Source organism: Equus przewalskii, chromosome 26 (genome assembly GCF_037783145.1).
Source record: "Equus przewalskii isolate Varuska chromosome 26, EquPr2, whole genome shotgun sequence".
NCBI lineage: Eukaryota > Metazoa > Chordata > Mammalia > Perissodactyla > Equidae > Equus > Equus przewalskii.
The window spans coordinates 25,096,044-25,114,536 of NC_091856.1; positions in this window are offsets into that span (position 1 = coordinate 25,096,044).

Below are 18,493 nucleotides of genomic sequence, written 5' to 3' on the forward strand. Positions count from 1 at the left end.
GACAAAGCAGGAAGGGGAGAGTTGGACACTTGTTTCACCAGATATTGAGACGTCCTGTGAAGCTCTAACAATGAATGCAGGGTAGTGTTGGTGCCGGCATGGATTGTTAGGCCAAGGGAACAGAATAAGGAGCCTAGAAAGAGACCACACACGTGTGGAAACTGAGTGTCAGGCAGAGGTGGAACTGCAGATCATTCGGGGAAAGAACAGACTATTCAGAGACTTGCTAGACCCAAAAGAATTGAAAACAAGTGTGCAAACAAAAACTTATACAGGAATGATCCTAGCATCGCTATGTGCAATAGCGAAAAAGTAGAAACAACCCACATGTCCATCAACGATGAATGGGTGAACAAAATGTGGTACATCCATACAATGGAATATTATTTGATATAAAAAGGAATAAAATACTGATTTATGCTACAACATGGATGAACCTTGGAAATGTTATGCTAAGTGAAAGAAACCAGACACAAAAGGCCATATATTGCATGATTCAATTTATATAAAATATCCAAAATAAGCAAACTCATCGAGACGGAAAACAGCAAAGTGCTTGCCAGCGGATGGGGGAGGGGAATGGGATTGTTGTTTAATGGATACACGGTTTCCTTTTGGGGTGATGAGTAATACTCTGAAACCAGACAGTGGTGATGGTTGCACGACACTATGAATGTAACAAATGCCACTGACCCATGCACTTAAAAACAGCTTAAGTGTTTTAAATGTGAATTTTGTGTTATATGGATTTTACCCCAGTTTTAAAAAGTGTTTCTGGGCAATTGGCTATCCATCCAAAAAGTAAAATAAAGTTAGATTCCACACACCCACCCCACATCATAGATGGGTAAACGACCTAAAGGAAGAGAGCAACTTTAAACTTTTAGAGAAAAATATCATTATTACCTCAGAAGAGGTGAGGGTTTAGTTAAACACACAAAACACAGCACTGACCATAAAGAAAAACATGGATAAATTTGACTACATCAGAATGCAAAACAAACAGGGAAGATATCACAACAAATTAATTGACCAACCAGGGAGCGGGAGAAGATGTCTGCAGCTTAGATAACTAAGAGAGGATTGGTTGTATAAGGAACTCTAGCAAATAAACAGGAAATCCAGAATATACAACGAATTCCTGCAAATAATTATTTACAGGAAATACTATTCTTCCGTTTTCACACCTGACTAAACTCCTAGATGAAATGTCCCTGCGTCAAGGTTCCAGTATGCCCGTTTCAGGGCACTTATAACTTATAACCCTGTGGACATAACTTTTTGTTTAGCAGCATGCCCCATAAGTCAATGGCCACATCTGTCCTGTCACGTCCCCAGCACAGCCCTGGCACACAAGTGACATGCAATGTCTGTATGTTGACCAAATGGAGCAAAGGGTGTATCGATGGCTAAAGAACACGTAATGAGATTCTTTATCTGCCTGCCTCATCTAGACGGTGAGCCAGCCTCCATCCTCTGGCTCCAACCTCCTCTCTGACCGAGGTCCCTTCTTCAAATCCTCCCTTGTCAGAAACACCGAGGCGAGGTGACCTCTGGTAGGCAGGGTTTGGAATGCGAATCCAGACGGCTTTTGGCAGGGAAAATTGCCTCCTTAAGGCCTTGGTGGGGAAGAGAAATGTCAACAAGGGTGGGCTGGGGGTGGGGGTGGCAACGGCAAGGTTCCCAGACTTTGATGAGCCTTTCCCACAGAAATACCAGATGACAGAAATGTGAAACTTTCCCAGAACTAGAAAAACACACAGCCCGGGAGCCCCGGGAGATGGCTAGTGGAAGCCCTCAATGTATGGATGAGGAAATGAGCTTCAGATGGGGAAGTGACTTCTTCAAAATCACCATCGAGGAATTTCCAGAGCTGGGTTTCATTCCCAGCTCTGTCACGTGCTCCTCAGCCCAACACAAGTGGAGAAACTCCCAGATCCAGAGGGGAAGGTATTTTAAAGTAGCTACTGGAAGTGGTAGAGTTAGTCAGGAAAGGCGGAAGGTGGATGCATGAGCTGAGTCTTGGAGGAAGTGGGGAGGAGAAGAGAGCAGCAGGAGGAGGGAGGGTTGGAGGTAACAGGCAGGGAGAGCTGCATGTGCAAAGGCACAGGGGAGCTGACAAGCAAGGGCCACACAGCAGGACGCTGGGCAATCAGCCCCAGGGCTCCAGGGGCCAAGCTGAGAGTCATAGCAGAGAAGATTTGAAGGGGAAGACCAGGGATTCACATTTTATCCTTTCCACAGAAGGGAGCTTCCAGAGGATCCCCAGGAGGCAGGGTGGCCCGATGGAGGTTGTGTCTGAAGAGATGACTGCCAGCCCTTCGATCACGGTCACTAGGGAAACATGAAGTTGAGAGGGAAGGAAATAAGGAAGGGAGAGAGTGCGAGGAAGGAAGACAGGAAGGATGGAAGGAAGAGAGGAAGCAAGGGAGAGAGGGAGAGGGAGGAAAGGAGGGAGGGAGGGAGGGAGGGAGGGAGGAAGGGAGGAGGGGAGAGAGGGAGAGGGAGGGAGGAAGGAAGGGAGGGAGGGAGGGAGGGAAGGAGGGAGGGAGGAAGGGAGGGAGGGAGGGAGGGAAGGAGGGAGGGAGGAAGGGAGGAAGGGAGGGAGGGAGGGAGGGAGGGAGGAGGGAGGAAGGAAGTGAGGAGAAAGGAAGGAAAGGCTTTCTGACTTGGGACTGGCGTCAGATAATTGCTTTTCTTCCAGCTTGACAATAAATAAGATGGGAGGAATTGACAAGCCCAGGAGACAAAAAGCTGCCTTGGCTCCTTAGAGGCTCATCAACTTCTCTTTTATTGAACCAAGGAAATGCTGTTAAAAATCTTCATTTCCAGGGGAGGAAATATCCTATCTTTTTACTTGGTTTTGTACTTGGAAGTCCTTTGTTTTCTTATGATAATAAATCCCACCTCTGGCATTTACATATATCTAATTTTAAAAGGCAGAAATAGGGAGAGAGCCAAGTATTTTAATGCTCTTGGATTCACTTTTTAAAATCGTCAGTGCCGCCAGGGCCAAAGAATTCTGGCAGCTGAAATAAAATTTTACCTACGCAACCAAAACTTAGAAAGTTACATTCCTCCAATTTTAAAAGTGTGCTCCTTCCAAAATCTTTAAAAAAAGGTCATAGAGATAATCTGCTTGCATGGAGGAGAGGGGTGGGTGGGAAAGTTTCCCTGTAAACGCTTTTATAATTGGATTGTTGTTCTTTAAAAATGTCTTATCTATTTTTAAAATTAAGTACAGAAATAAAATAAAAACACAACTAAAAAAAGCCAACGTACTGGGTCTTCTCAAAAGTTCATATGCTGTTTTCTTGGCAATAGAAATAAAATTTGTCATAGAAGAAGCCTGGGGTCAACCTGTGTTCAAGTTCTGTCCCCGCCATTCCACAAGCTGTGTGACCTTGAGGGGAAAAAAATCACTTAACCTCTCTGAGCCTCAATGATCTTATCTATAAAATGGGGATGATTATTTTTCAGCCCAGGGATTTGTAAAGATCAGAAATGAGGTAACCTGTGCTCTGGCAAAGGGGGTCTAAAATAAAATAAGACGCCAAATAAATGTGAGCTCCCACCATCAGTTACATAAAGAGATTCTCTGAATTCTTCAGTCACTAAACCCAGCAGGAATATGCCCCCCTACACACACACACCATGCTTTCCCTCTGCACCTGGTTACCCTCTCCTCACCCTGCAGATCTCAGCTCACACACAACTGGTTTCCTGGTCCCTCACCCACTCTTCCCTGCTTCCTGGCCTCCTTGGTGCTGTCTCTCAACCTGGTCAAGCACAGTCCAAACCTGGGCCTTTGCACCTGCCATTCCCTCTGCCTGAGATGCTTCCCCCACCCAGTCACTCCTCTACTTATTGTAAGTAGGTACTTCTCAGATGATTTTTATTAAAAACAAAACAAAACAGAAAGTCTTCTTTAACTAAGTCTATTAAAATCTGTTTCCATTAGTCCTGACTTCTCAGCTACGGAGCTGTCAATAATGCATGTGCTGCGAGCCTGGTTCGTTTTTTTCTGCTTCGTAACCCTGTGGGGAGGTCCGTGCCTGGAGGCTCTGCGCCTGGGTCTGTATGCGCCCCATTCAGCAGCCTCATAGTTCCCCCCAAACCCCAGGGCTTCACCTTCTATTTTACCACCCCTCGTGCCCCCAGGCTCACACACCTGACTCCCTGGAGGTGTCCCACCAGAAAGCACCACGCCCCCTCATTTCTGGATGCAAAAGTCCCAGCCTGGGGGACCCCGAGTTATCAGTGGCAGTCCTAGTAAAGAGAGAAAGTCCTGAGTCTAAGAAAGCTGGGTCCCCATCTTGGCTTGACCATTACTAGCTGGGCTCTTTGGGCAAAATGCTCAGAACCTCAGTCTCTTTATTAGTATAAAGAGGAATCCTACCTTGCAGGATCCAACAAGATGTGGTATATGAGGCACCTGGCACTAGATGATGGCTATGATTATTATCAGGACACTGAGGAATGGATCTCAAACGGCGGAATGTCAGGAATTGAGAAACGCAATTGGGAAGATATAGGGGGTGGATGAACATCTTCAACTATCTCAAATCATAACTCAGGGCAACAACCAACTTCTGGTACCCAAGAATCCAGTCCTGTGCCTCTCTTTGCACAGAAGGTGGGGGGACAGTCTCCATTTTGAATGCTCACTCTGGCACCCTGTACATTGCACATGCTAGGGTCCTGGACAGAAAATGAACTGCTGCCTTGACCACGGATCACTTCTAGAGGACGTCAATGCTTTTGTCCATCATATAGGTGACTATAACTATGCTTTTTACCTTCTGTAAAGTGGGCACAATTCATTGAGCACCTACTATGTGCCAGACTCGATGCCTGGGATACAAGTTCACACACCATGTGCAGAGTGTGGGCAATCTGCAAGTTGACAGCATATTGACCTCTTTCTGCAGCCCTTGGGCCCAGTCTCTCTTCTAGGACAGGAGAACCAGCACTACCTGAACCCCTACTGAGTGCCCAACTTTATGCTATAAGTTTGGCAAGTAACATTTCGTGTTAATTCTCTGACTGACTCCAGCTCCTAAGTCCAACCAAGCAAAACTTAGCCACATCTCCTTCTGTCTTGGAGAGCCCTGGCTTGATTGAATGTCAGCATAGGAGCTCTCTCTGGAAGGGACTCTGCCACATCTTGCTGTGTGACCTGAGCAAGTCCCTTCCCGTGGGCTCCAGATGCCCTATCTGTACAGTGATCAAGCAGGATGAAAGGGTCTCCCCAGGCCCTCTCTGCTCTGGCATCCTGCCTATGGGGCATCTACGAGTCAGGGCATTATTATCTGTTATGTGATCTTGAGCTAGTGATGACACCTCTCTATGCCTCAGCTACCTCATCTGAAAAATGAGGATAATGGTTAACTAGAGTTTAGAACAGAGCCTGGCATGAAGTAGGCACTATATGTGACTCATACCTTCATCACCACCCCAATGCCATCATCATTACTATCATCACCGCTGCAGCCACCATAATCATCATTATCATCACCATCACGGTCATCATCACCATCACCACCATCACCACCACCATTATCATTGCCATCATCATCATCACCATCACCATCATCACCACCATCACCACCAACATCACCATTATCATCACCATCACCACTACTACTACCACCATCTTCATCATCCAGCCCCCTTAGGCTGTGGGTTGATGTGGCTGGTGTGGGGAAGATTGCCCAGAACGGGACAGATAGATGCCTGGGGACAAGCCCTTAATCAAGCAAATTTCTATCTCTTCCCTGAGCTTTAATCCTTTCTTCCTAAAGTGAAAGGATTGGCCCTGATAGTTGGGGCAAGGAGGGTACCTTGTGACCAAAGACCAGACCCTTTCCTTGTCCCTCTAGCTTGCCAATCAAATTCTTCAAACTTTGGGTTCCAGAACAGATTTCACTCTTTTTTTCCAGGAGGTCATTAGTGTCTGGCCCCACCCTCAGTTAAAAGCAGTCAGATTAATATGAACAAAAAGAAAAAAGGTTGGAACAATGCAAGGCAAGAAAGAAGTCCAGGCCAACGGGATTTCAAGTTGAATTTCTTATAAATGTGTTAATGCAAATAATCCATAATCACTCTAAAAATCAAAATTGGGGTGGGTTTATTATGAGCCAGGTTTGCTGACTACAGCCCAGGGCCTTCCATCCCCAAGGAAGCAAGGGCACCAAAGAAATGGGGTGTACAGAGTGGTTATATGCCATCTTGGAACAAAGAGCGTACATCACATATAACAGGAATATCTCTTTTACTGCTGTCACAAGATGCTTAGCTGGCACAGCAGGTCAGTGGTCATAAGATGAGCACAGCAGTTTGGTAATTAATCCTTAGTTCCCAGGAAGAGATGCTTATCCTCAAAGAAATGCTGATATGGGGGAACGTTACATCCCTATCTTTAAGGGGATCATTCTAGTCTTTGGGACATAGTAAATGCTTAAAGCAGATGTACAATGCATTCTTGACAGGCCACATCAGTCCCTTTTGGAAAGACAAAGTCAGGCTGATTTAGTTTTACACTCAATGGTTTCCTCATATACTCCAATATATCCTTTGCTTTTCATTTATTTACCAAATGTAACTCAGCATTGTAGCCACCCATCCCCTGAGAAAGATAGGAGACAGACAGGAGACAAGAGAAGAGGAGACAATAACAGGGAGGGGAGAGCAAGAACGAGAGAAAGGACGTGGGAGGGGCCTGCAGGAAAAGTACCAAGGCAAGTGCTCTCTAGAAATGACATTCTTCCATCATCTTCGCTTACTGGGAAGTCAAACTCTGTGTGGTCAATTACGTCTCAATAAAGCTGGGAAAAAATCCAAACTGGGTGTGTGCCTGGAGGGCAATTGTGTGTATTTGTTGTCTCCATGTGTGTGAGTGTGTGCGTTGTGTCTGTGTCTTTGTGATTGTGTGTATGCTGCGTGTGCATCCATGTATGTAGAGAGATGTTTGAATGCATGTCTGTGTGTCCAAGTGTCTGCATGGCATGTCGAGACAGCTCCTGGCACATGTTAGGCATTCCATCAACATCTGATAATTGAATATGTATGAGAGCATATGTCCCCATGCCTGAGCGAATCTGTACAGTTACTCACATATGCGGTTGTGTGTGCATTCCTGTATCTTCAGCTGAATGTACCTGTTTGTGCTTTGTGGCGAGGGTGAGGCCCAGGTGCATACTGGTTTCTGGAGGTGTGTTGTAAATGTGTGTTCGCACCCATAGGTGTTGGGTGCATATGAAATGTGAGTGCACATTTCAGTGTGTGCGGCTTTGTGGTTGAGCATGAGGGAGAGGGCGCTTGTGTGCATTTGTGAGCTTGTCTGCAAGAGTGGCACAGGAGCACCCCTTTGGGTGTGTGCTGTGAGGGTGTGTGCATGCATATGTGCCTGCATGTATGCTGTGAGGACGTGGGCACCTGGGCACCTGCATGTGTGGGGATCCTGGCAGCCCTGGGTTTGTTTCCTATCCCCGAGGCGGGAAATGCTGTGGTTTGTAGGACTGGTCAGTTCCCCTTTCACTTTGATGGGGGCCATCAGGCCCCCGCCAGCCTCTCAGCAGTTCTCACCCTCCCCACCCCCCATCCCCACTTATGTCTGCTTTCTTTGTGGGAACCAGAGGTGTGAGTTCTCAAGAGCTCAATTAAAACTGGTCGACCTGCCCTGACACTGAGGGTCTGGAGGAAAACTCCATGACTCCGGCCTCAAGGAGGGAACCCTGTTCTGCTCCCCTCCCACGGTGCTCCCAGCTCCCCTGCTGGGTGAACCTCAGCACCTGCAGCAGGAATGGACAGGGCATGAGAGACGGTCCAGGTGTCCCCGAGGGCTGTGGGTGGGGGGGAGCTAGACTTGTGTAGGGAGGACAGAGAAGGCTTTCCTGGGCACGCGATGACGGAGCTGGCTTCTGAAGGATGAGTGGGAAGTCACAAGGGGATGAGAGAGAGAAAAGTGTTAAGGAAAGAAGCAACAGAAAGTGCGAAGGCCTGTGGTAGGCAGCAAAGATGGACGGCACATATGTGGCACTCAAAGGAAGCTGATGAGGTGGGTTAGAAGACAGCCATGGGGACAGCAAGGTGGGATATGGCCGGGAGGTAGGAGGGGACCCAAATTTACTGCTACCCTGAGCACAGTGGAGGCCTGAGGCTTTGGGGCAGGGCTCTCCTCATTCAGATTATCAGTCTCATCTTCCAACTCTTCTCATGCGAAATGAATGTCTACCTGGTTGCGACATCCTCTTTCCCACTGGGATTCCTCTGCATGCTCCAGCAGTCCCCCTACATGCTTTCCTCACCATCCCTAAGTGACTCAGAATGCAGGCATTTTAGGATCTCAAAGAGACACACCTAGAAATGACTGCTGGCACCTTAAGCTGCATCAACAACCTGGGTCTCACCCACAGCCTAAAGGTGACCACGTGGCACAGGGCCCTGGAACAGACAGACACGTCTGAGAGTGAAGAGGACCCAGCTGAAAAGCCTGGGGTTCCCCTCTTGGGCGCCCTGCCTGTCTCCCCACTCCCTACAAACAAAAATACCTCCTTCAGACCTGGGTTTTAATTCACCAGCCACGTGGCCCGCACTGGCCCTGCTCTAGGGTGTCTGGTCTCTGAGCAGGAGGAAGGGGACATAGCTGCTGAGGTTGCAGGGGAAGGCGGCCCTTTGGAAGCAAATGGGTCTGTGGAGCGCTCACCAGGAAAACCCCTACACGGCTCCACCTGCCCTGCTTGCTCCCAGTCCTCGCCTCCTGCCTTCCCACGGCCCAGGTGTGGAACGCAGACTCCTGGGCCACAGAGAGTGAACCCACCCATGTCTGCAGGGGAGCCCAGGAACTTGCATTGCAAGAAGATGTGGAAGCAGAATACTGGCCCCCCAAAGACATCCAGGCCCCAATCCCCAGAGCCTGTGAATATGTTACATTACACGGCAAAGCGAATTGAAGTGTTGGATGGAGTTAATGTTGCTAAACAGCTGACCTTAAACGTAAAATTTTAAAAGCTGGATTATCTGAATGAACCCAAGACAGGAGTCTTTAAAAGTGGAAGATGGAGGGAGGCAGAAGAGGAGTTCAAGAAGGAAGCAGAGGTTGGGGTGATGCAAGGCAAGGGCTCAACCCCTCATCACTGGCTTTGAGGATGAAAAGAGACCACAAGCCAAGGGATGCCGGCAGCCTCTAGAACTGGAATCAGCAAAGAAACAGCCTTTCTGCTAGGGTCTCTGAAAAGAACAAAGCCCTACTGACACCTTGGTTTTAGCCCCGTGAGCCCCAAGTCAGACTTCGGACCTCAGAGTGAGAAGATAATGAATGTGTGTGTTTTAAGTCACTAAGTGTCTGATAATTGTTTCAGCAGCAGAAGGAAACTAACACACAAGGGCTTGGATAATTCTGGTGCAGTGGTCAGGAAAGTGCAGGCCCCCTGTCCAGCCCAGCCCCCGCTGTAGGACAATGTGCCTCTAGCCCAAGCAGAGGCAGGACTGGGGAAAGAGGCGTCTGGTTTTGAAAAGACATTGCTCAGGGGGCCCTGAATGGACGTAGGCACGTTCCAGGAGTGCTTGCAGTCTGTTCGCGCACTGTCCACATCAGTGAGTGCTGGTGAGCGTTGATCGTCGCGTTGCCCTGAAGATTTGAGGAATGCAGTGATGAGCAAGCAAGGGCCTCAGCTTTTGAGGAGCTTCTGGGCAGGAAGAGAGACAGATGTGTGAACCAGTTGGGAATCAAAAACCCACTGAGACCCAGAATGATGGAGTCCTAATGGCAGATTATCAGACAATGGCACCGAACGCACAAAAGACCTTCCTGGCATCGGCATAAACTACATGGCCTGCTTTGAGACAGGAGTCCTGTCTGTCACTGGGTAGCTACGTGACCTGGGCAAGCTGCCTCCCTTCTTGGGGCCTGGATCTTGGATTCCCCCTCACCCTGCCCCGCCGTATACTATGGGCTGACCTCCAGCTGGAGTTGTTTTCGACACACGTTTTCAATTATTCCTCAAATTCCGTAAAGCAGTTAAGTGAAATAAGCTAGACATGGAGGATAAATATTGTAGGATTCCACTTATATGAAGTACCTAGGGTGGTCAAGTTCATAGCGACAGAAAGTAGAATGGCGGTAATCAGGGATGACGGAAGGGAGGATGGGGAGTCATTATTTAATGGGTAGAGAGTCTTGGTTTGGGATGGTAAGAAAGTTCTGGAGATGGGTGGTGGTGATGGTTGCACAACAATGTGAATGTACTAAGGCCACTGAATGGTACACTTAAGCAGGACCGAAGGGGGCGCTCACCTCTTCAAAGGCCATTTACAGCAATCCCTCCACTCTCCACCCTTCACACCACTCCCTTCCCTCTGACGGCCATGCTTTCCAAATTCTGAATTGCTCCCGCACGTTCACTTTCCACAGCGTTCCCAGCCAGCCCTGCTGCCCACTTCCTCCAGCCCTGCCAGCTAGAGCTACTCTTCCTCAACTTCCTGGATTTGCACATTGGAGCAAAATGGAACCAACACCCGCATGTGACACCGGTCTGACGAAAGTGGAAGTTCTGAAACAAGTTGGTACAAGCTTCACTCTCGGTCACCGTCAATGTAGATGCCTAAATGCAAAGAATTTGCATAAAAACAATTACATAACCATGAAATAACAAAAAGAAATAGATTTTAAAATATAAACACATTTTGGTATATTCTGCGTATATCCTTTGGTTTTTTGAATTTGTATTACATACGTTCTACAGATAAAACTGTATGTCACACTGTGAAGTCATGAAGCTTTGTAGCGAAGCCAACATCTGCACTTCAACCACATGCCTTAGACTCCACCACGTGGAAGCCACCGATGTGGTCAAAGCCACCTGTGTTCCCCAATCCTGCCCCCTTGCCTCCTCCTCAGCTCTAACTGCCACCAAAAGTTGTGTTTCTAATTCCTTTGGTTTTCAAAACCAGTTTTAGCACAGATGTATCCATCCTAAACAACATTTTCTTTGGTTTTGCTTAATTTTGAAACTTGTATACTCATGGTGTCAAGCTGTATGCCTTCTGTGATTTGTCTTTTCCTCTTGATGTGACATTTCTAAGGGTCATAGCGCTGTTGTTTCCAGTCCTGGTACCGTCGTGTTCACAACTTTGTAACAGTCCATTGTGTGAACAGAAACTGGATACATAAATTGTGATACAATCTTCTGGTTGTTTTTTCCCCCTTGGTATGTGGTTGATAAATCATCTCTCAGCAAGGGCTATGAGTATGCTCTTCCCTCCTTGCTTGGTGTTAAACTTATGTTGATACCCAGAATAATTTTTTAATTTAATTATACTGGTTCATGAGACTCAGAGCCTGGAGTCTGCTGGTCCTCAGTATCCCCATCATTTAGTCATCCACCTGCACTCCAGTCCTGTGGGCCCAGATGCTCACTGTTTCCTGAAGAGTTCAGCTCTAGAAAGTTCTTCCTTGGGTTGAAGGGGGATCTGCCTCCCATGGCTTTCTCCCATTGGCCCCACTCCCTCCCCACTGCTCTGATGCTGTAGAATATGTCTGCCCCTTCTGCACTATGATAGCCCCACAGAAGAGGTGAATCGTTCTCTCCCACCCCCAGCATCACTCCATCCCCCCCCCCACCTATATCCGCTTCCCCTCCCGAGACTCCACCAATTCCTACATCCTCCCTTCACGTAAGACAAGATTTCTAGTTCTCTACTCACCCAATTGCTGTCCTTTCATCAGCTCCATCCTTACTTTGATGTAACCCAATGTTCCAGGTCTTGTAAACTGTGGATATGGATAATGTCCCGCTAGCAGTTAACCTTCAGTTCTACAAGTTGGAAACCTTCCACGGTTCATACAAAAACTCCAGCCCCAAGGAGTATGACACAATCACTCATGAGTCAGTCCTGGCTGCCACTCCATGTCACGGCCTTGGCTAAGGCTCCCAGAGATAGAAAATGACTGAAGCCGATGGTGACACTGCTGCTAGCTGAGCAAGAGATATCATCTCATGCAACTCTCCCTCTGCCTCTCCAAGGCTCTGCCATCAAGATTCAGCCTGGAGCACCGCCACTGACACTCGTGCAGCCTGCCGGGCTGCCATGGCTTGTCATGCAGCTACAAAAGAGAAGGCTTCCTCCCTTCTGGGGAACACACTGTCTCAGAGCCCCCAGCAAGGTTGCTTAGGCACTAATGTGTTACAGAGTTTAGTAAGACAGCTCCTGCCATCCCCATGAGGACCACTAGGATGAGGGCAGGTTCCAACAGCATCACTAACCCCCTGGGTCCCCCTCCTTGGCCTTGTGGCTGAGTCTGCTTGGCCACACGGGAGCCCTTGCTCTCTGGAAGAAACCCTCAAGTGCCTTTCCAGCTGGCCCCTCTCTCCTCCTCCACCCCACTCTGCCACGCATCCCTGTGTATGTCCGAACCTTGGTCAGGGACACAGGTTTCCCTCCCAGGTAGCTCCGAGGCCCCGAGTAAATCAGTGGGTACAAATAGCATGAGGCTGGATGGAGGATGTTGCCTAACTGGGCACACGTCCAAAGGTATCTGGATCCCATCTCTGAGCAGCCAGGACCCCCGGGACACAGGGATGACAGTTCCGTGTCCCATCCCCTGCTAATAACCAGATTCACCCACATTTTTAGGTAAACGAAGACAAGAGGAAAAAAGTTTTTGGAACTCCTGTTTTGTTTAGTATAAGCCCCTAAGAGGTTTTTGCCTCCCTTTGATAAAAAGGGATGAGCATTTTCAAGTCAATCCAGGAAGCAACTGCCTTGGGAAGCGGAAGTACAGAAGAAATGTGGTTTAAGAAAGCCATATTCTAGCTGAGGAAATATATGATTTTGCCAGCTCTCCGCCTGTGGTTCTGACCACTCGCTGCCTTCGAGTTCCTTCTTCACATAAGAGATTTAACTCATACATGCTTGTGAGCCTCAGAGGCTGGGGGGACCCATGTCTGACCCTCTCTGTATCTCTCCCAGGACCCAGTCTGGGGCTTGGCTCATGATAAACATAAAATGATAGGAATTAAGAATGTTAGAGAGGGAAGGAACATCCGGGATCTGGCTGTGTCACTTCCCTGCTCAAATATTTTCAATGGCTCCTCATTAACAGCAGGATAAATTGCAAGCCCCTTGGCCAGATATTAGTGACTTTCAGGTCCCGGGGCCCCAGCCCATCTCTCTGTCTTCACTCTGGTCACACACCCCCGTGTTCCCCGCTCTCCAGCCCCTAGTCGCACAGGACTCACTGTCCCCGTCGGGGTTCCTCTGGAGAGGCAGAATCCCTAGGAATGATAGCGAATCGGGATAAATGATAGGGAGTTGACTTTGCACAATTATAGGAGCATAACAGCCACATAGATGGTTTATGCACAGCTGTGGCCACTGCTTCTGATGCCAGGTCTGAGGTCAGCAGGGCAGGCAATAGAGAAGGACAATGGTCAGAAGTTGTGGAGAACAAGGGCAAGCTGGACCCCCCAAGAACAAACTGGAACCCACACTGCTCTCTTACTATGTCTGAGCCTCTGGCTTCCATCATGCAGTTGACCTGGAGGAGAAGCTGGAGACTTTGTTAAAGAAATTGACCTAAGCGATGAAGAAATTGAAGAAAATCCAGTGGGAAGTGGCACAGGTGTGGGCCCGGCAGCTACATCACACCAAAAAAAAAGAAAAAAGAAAAAAAAAGAGCTGGTGGGTCTATGCCCATAAACATGAGTTGCAACAGTGTCTGTACTGATCGTCTGGGCATGTATATGCTGCGTTCACTTCCACTTTCCAGACCTCGTGCAGATTTCTCTGATGGCTGACTCTAAAGTGGAGGAAATTCCAGAAAAACTAATTCCAGCTTAGCTAAATTTGACCAGGCACAGACTTCCCCAGCTTGTTTCCTTTGCTAAGAATGTTTTTCCTCATTCTCCTCCTAAATAACTCCTACCCATCCCTCAAGGCCCCACGCAAATGGCTCTTCATCCCTCAAGTGTCTCCTGTCGTCCTGGGCAGACTTCAGTCCTTCCCTGTGCCCCTGGGGCCACTCAGTACCAGTCTCCACCAGAATCTTCACTCGTCACGTTTCAGAGAGCTAACACCTATTTACATCCTTATGTGTGAGGCTGGATCGGTGTCATCTCTGTGACCTGAGGGACTGGAGTACTACACGTTATCTCAGTCAATCTTTACACCAACTCCTGAAGCAAAGTGATGTTATTATCTCCATTTTACAGCTGAGGAATCTGAGACCAGGAGAAGAAATTACTTGCCTGATGCTGCACAGCTGATCAGGGTTAGAAGCAGAACTCAGCTGTGGTCTGTCTGACTCTGGAGCCTGAATTCTTAATCACCAAGGAATTTTTAAGGCAGAAAATATTAAAAGTACAGTGAGAGTGGGGTGACCAACTGTCCCAGTTTGCCTAGGACCAAGGCGGGGGGGTCTTGGAATATTGGATTTTCGATTTTAAAACTGGGACGGTCCCAGGCAAACTGGGACAAGTTGGTGACCCTGGGAGAAAGTGCTCTCTGGCTGTTCAAAGGTGGGAGATGCGCCGCAGAGCCAGGGAGGGGCCGTCCTGAAGCTTTGAATTTGTGCCACTCCCTAAGACCAGAACAAGAGGGGAGTTTTCGGATTGTTTTATTATGCAATTTCTTCCTTCCTCAGGAACTCAGCCCTCTTGGTTATTTGTGAAGCAGTTTCAGGGCCTCATAATTCTACGGTTGCTGGCTGCACATGAAACTGGTGGGAGAAGATGTGGGGTAAGGATGGCAGGGAATGCGGTCTCCTTTCCTACAAAGCCCGTCATGAACCTGCAGACTGGGGCTCAAAACAGAGACTCACAGGGCCTGCAGGGGCTGGGGGCGCTTCTCTGGGTCCTGCCCGCCCCCCCCCCCCCCCCCCCCGGAGATGGCTACAAAAGCCAGCAGGGTGACGGAAGTAGAATTCCAGCCTCCGAAACATCAGCCTTGGGAGGAGCTGCTCAATGCATCCACTTCTGTTCAGCCCTCAGCAGGGATTTATCTAAGGCCACAAAGGCATCAGGAGCAGAGCTGGAGCTAAGACCTGGGTTTCCAGGCTTCTGCCCCCAAGTGGGGAGACTGCCTGGGGAAGGGAAGAGTGGCCTGGCACTCTGCTAACTTCAGGCCAGCTGCCTCTCTGTCTCTGATGCTCATTCTCTTTCTTTCTTTCTTTTTTTGTTGCTGAGAAAGATTGCCCTGAGCTAACGTCAATGCCAATCTTCCTCTTTCTTTGCTTGAGGAGGATTAGCCCTGAGCTCACATCTGTGCCAATCAACCTCTATTTTTTGTATGTGGGACACCTCCACAGCATGGCTGCTGAGTGGAGTAGGTCCACACCCGGGATCCAAAGCCATGAACCCTGGCTGCCAAAGTGGAATGTGCAAAACTTGAACTACTTGGCCACTGGGCAAGGCCCTCTGATGCTCATTTTCTTTTCTTTTTTATTTTCTTTTTTACTTTTTATTAAGATTATGATAGTTTACAACCTTGTGAAATTTCAGTTGTACATTATTGTCAGTCGTGTTGTAGGTGCACCACTTGACCCTCTGTGCCCTCCCCCCACCCCACCCCCCTTTCCCCTGGTAGCCACCAATCAGTTCTCTTTGTCTCCATGTTTAACTTCCACCTATGAGTGGAGTCATACAGAGTTCGTCTTTCTCTAGCTGGCTTATTTCACTTAACATAATACCCTCAAGGTCCATCCAGGTTGTTGTGAATGGGACGCTCATTTTCTTTTTTAAATCAATCAGTCAATTAATGATTTATTGAAGTCACATTGATTTATAACATTATGTAGTTTCAGGTGTATGTCATTAGGTTTTGACTGTAGGGACTGCATTGTTCAGCCCCAAAGTCTGGTTTCTATCGTCACCGTACACATGTGCCTTTTCTCCTTTTCCCCCTTCCGCTTCCCCTTCCCCTCTGGTAATCTGTTCTCCAAATCAGTGTGCTCGTCTTTTTGTTTATCTTCCACACATGAGTGGAATCATATGGTAATTGTCTTGGCAATTGTCATTCATTCTCCATCTGAGATTTTGCTTAGCATTATACCTACCCTCAAGGTCCATCCATGTTCTTGAAAATGGCATGGCTTTGTCTTTTTTTATGGCTGAGATTCTCATTTTCTTTATCTGTAAAATGGGGAGAACTTCTGGGTCAAATAAGAACCATCAACCCCTAGAACCACGCAGACCATCTAAGAAATATCAGTGCCCTTCTTCAGCCACACCTGGCCCACAGCCTGGCGTCCCAGAGCCCAGGCTATTGGCCAAGTCCACTCCATTACTTACGAGCTGTTTAATTAAGAAAGTTCTTTCCTTCTCTTAGTGTCAGTTTTCTGCTAAGTCAGGTGAGTAACAATGCCTACACCTGGGCTTACTGAGAATGTAAACAAAGAAAATTATCTTAACATCTAGCACCTCTTATTTTAACAGCTGGGAACTGTCTTTGGGGAAAACACCTTGATAAGCGTCTGGGAGGCTCACCAGGCTCCATGGGCTGGGTGTGATAAGGTGAGCACCTCTTCAGCTGACACACCGGAAGGCTCTGTCTCGGGCTGGGGGCTCTGGAAAAGTAAGAGATGGAGGGGGAAGGGAGGGAGGGGGCAGGCAGAAGAGCCAGCGAGGTGGAGAGAGTCAGCCCCAGGGACAGGGCCAGCCAGACTTCCAGCGAGCCATGGGGTGAGCAAAGGAGAGTTTTAGAAAGATAATACATTGCCACTCTTCCCCAGAAGTGGTTTGTAACCCTACCCCATGCCCTCTCCCCTAAATCATTAGTAACATCTGCCAGTCCCGCAAGTGCCTGACACAATAGAGTGTGTGTGTGTGTGTGTGTGTGTGTGTGTGCATGTGTGTGTGACTCAAAGAGAGCTAAGTTTCCTGTTTGAGTCAAGGCAATTTGAAACGCAGACCACACATAAGGAAGAAAAAGCAGAGGATTAGAGAAAGCTGGGTTTGGCAGAGACCACCAGCTCTGTGTGCATCCATTCTCCCCCTTTCTGGGCTCACAGCTCTCTCCGTTCCCCAGCCCCGCCTTGCAGCTGGGTGTGGCTGAATGATGGAGCTGGAGCCAGTGGAATGTGTGTGGAAGCGATGGGTGCCATTTCCAGGCCTGACCCAGAGCACCTCCCACCCCAGCCCCGCTCCCGCTCGTCTCCTTCCTGCTTGTGGGATGGCTTCGGGAGCCATGTGTCGACGCACACACATCCACTGCCAGCCTGGGCCCCATCCCCGCCTCAGCAAGCTGGAACCTCCTAGATCTTATTATGAGAGAAAAATAAACTTCTATGGTGTTCGCTCATTTCATTCTGGGTTTAATTGTTAAAGAAGTTTAGCTTACTCAAAACAATAAGCTTGCAGAAGGCTTTAGACTTCCAGGGACAAGAAAATCGGGGTGGAGAGCCAGGCTAGCAGCTGCTGGGCACATTTTAGCAGATCTCCAGGATGGGCAGCGCCACTGTGCGGGAGTTACACAGGTGAAGTGTTTTGTATGCACTCGGCAAACGACAGCTGTTCTGATTACAGTGCTCTCATCATGGAAGAGCTGGTCTATCTCTAAAATGGACTCACATGCCCCACCTCTCACGGGGGCTGTGGATGTTGTCATTCGCATGAAGAGAGAACTTAACTGGAGTTTTCTTCTCTCCGTGCTGGGGAGCAAAGTCTTCACTGAGCTGACAGGAGCTGGTGTGTGTTGCAGGAGGAGAGATTTTGGCTCAGGAAAGAATGTTCTCACCCTCTGGGAGGCCCTGAGCACCCTCCTTATGAAAGAGAGTGTACAAGCCTGGTGTGTTTCTAAGTTCCTGGCCTTCCTGATAAGTCCCGAAGGCCCACATCAGAAAAAGAGGTAAAACATGCCCTTAATGTTTCTAGAGAGTGGAAAGGAAAACCCCCTGCCTAAGGGTGGGCTCCTTGGGCTGGGGAGGGAGCTGCCATGGAGCAGGGTGCCAAGGGGTGCAACAGCCTGGACCCTTTCTCCCTGCCCCTGAGGCCGCCCCACTTTTGGAGTGTGGGCACCGAGCCCCTGGGGACTCGCACACCGGTGCCTGAGCTCGGCACGGTGGGGATGAAGTTGCCAGCTGAGTGTCTCCTCTTTGGAAGGGTTACGGTGCCCTGAACCAGAAGCCGGGCAACATGAGGCAGCCACAGTGGACAGATGTCAAGGACCCGCGCCCAAGCAGAACCATGCAGCGGCACATTGACAGCAGTGACGAGCCAGCCGGCAGCATCCCCGAGTTCCTGGACAATCCAAGAGTGTGATCCAGGCTTCCTGTCAGTGTGGGCTGAGAGGGGGTGCGGCTGGTTTGAACTGAACTTGAAGAATGGAGCTAGGATAAGATTTGCTGCCAGAGGGGGTGCAAGAGTCTCTATTTGTCACACCAGAACTTAGAAGAAGAGAGGGCTGCTGGTTCCTGGTGACACCTGGGGGAATCAGGGGCAGGTTGTGTCCACCCACCGCAGCCAAGCACCTTGTCCCCCACCCACTTCTGCTCCAA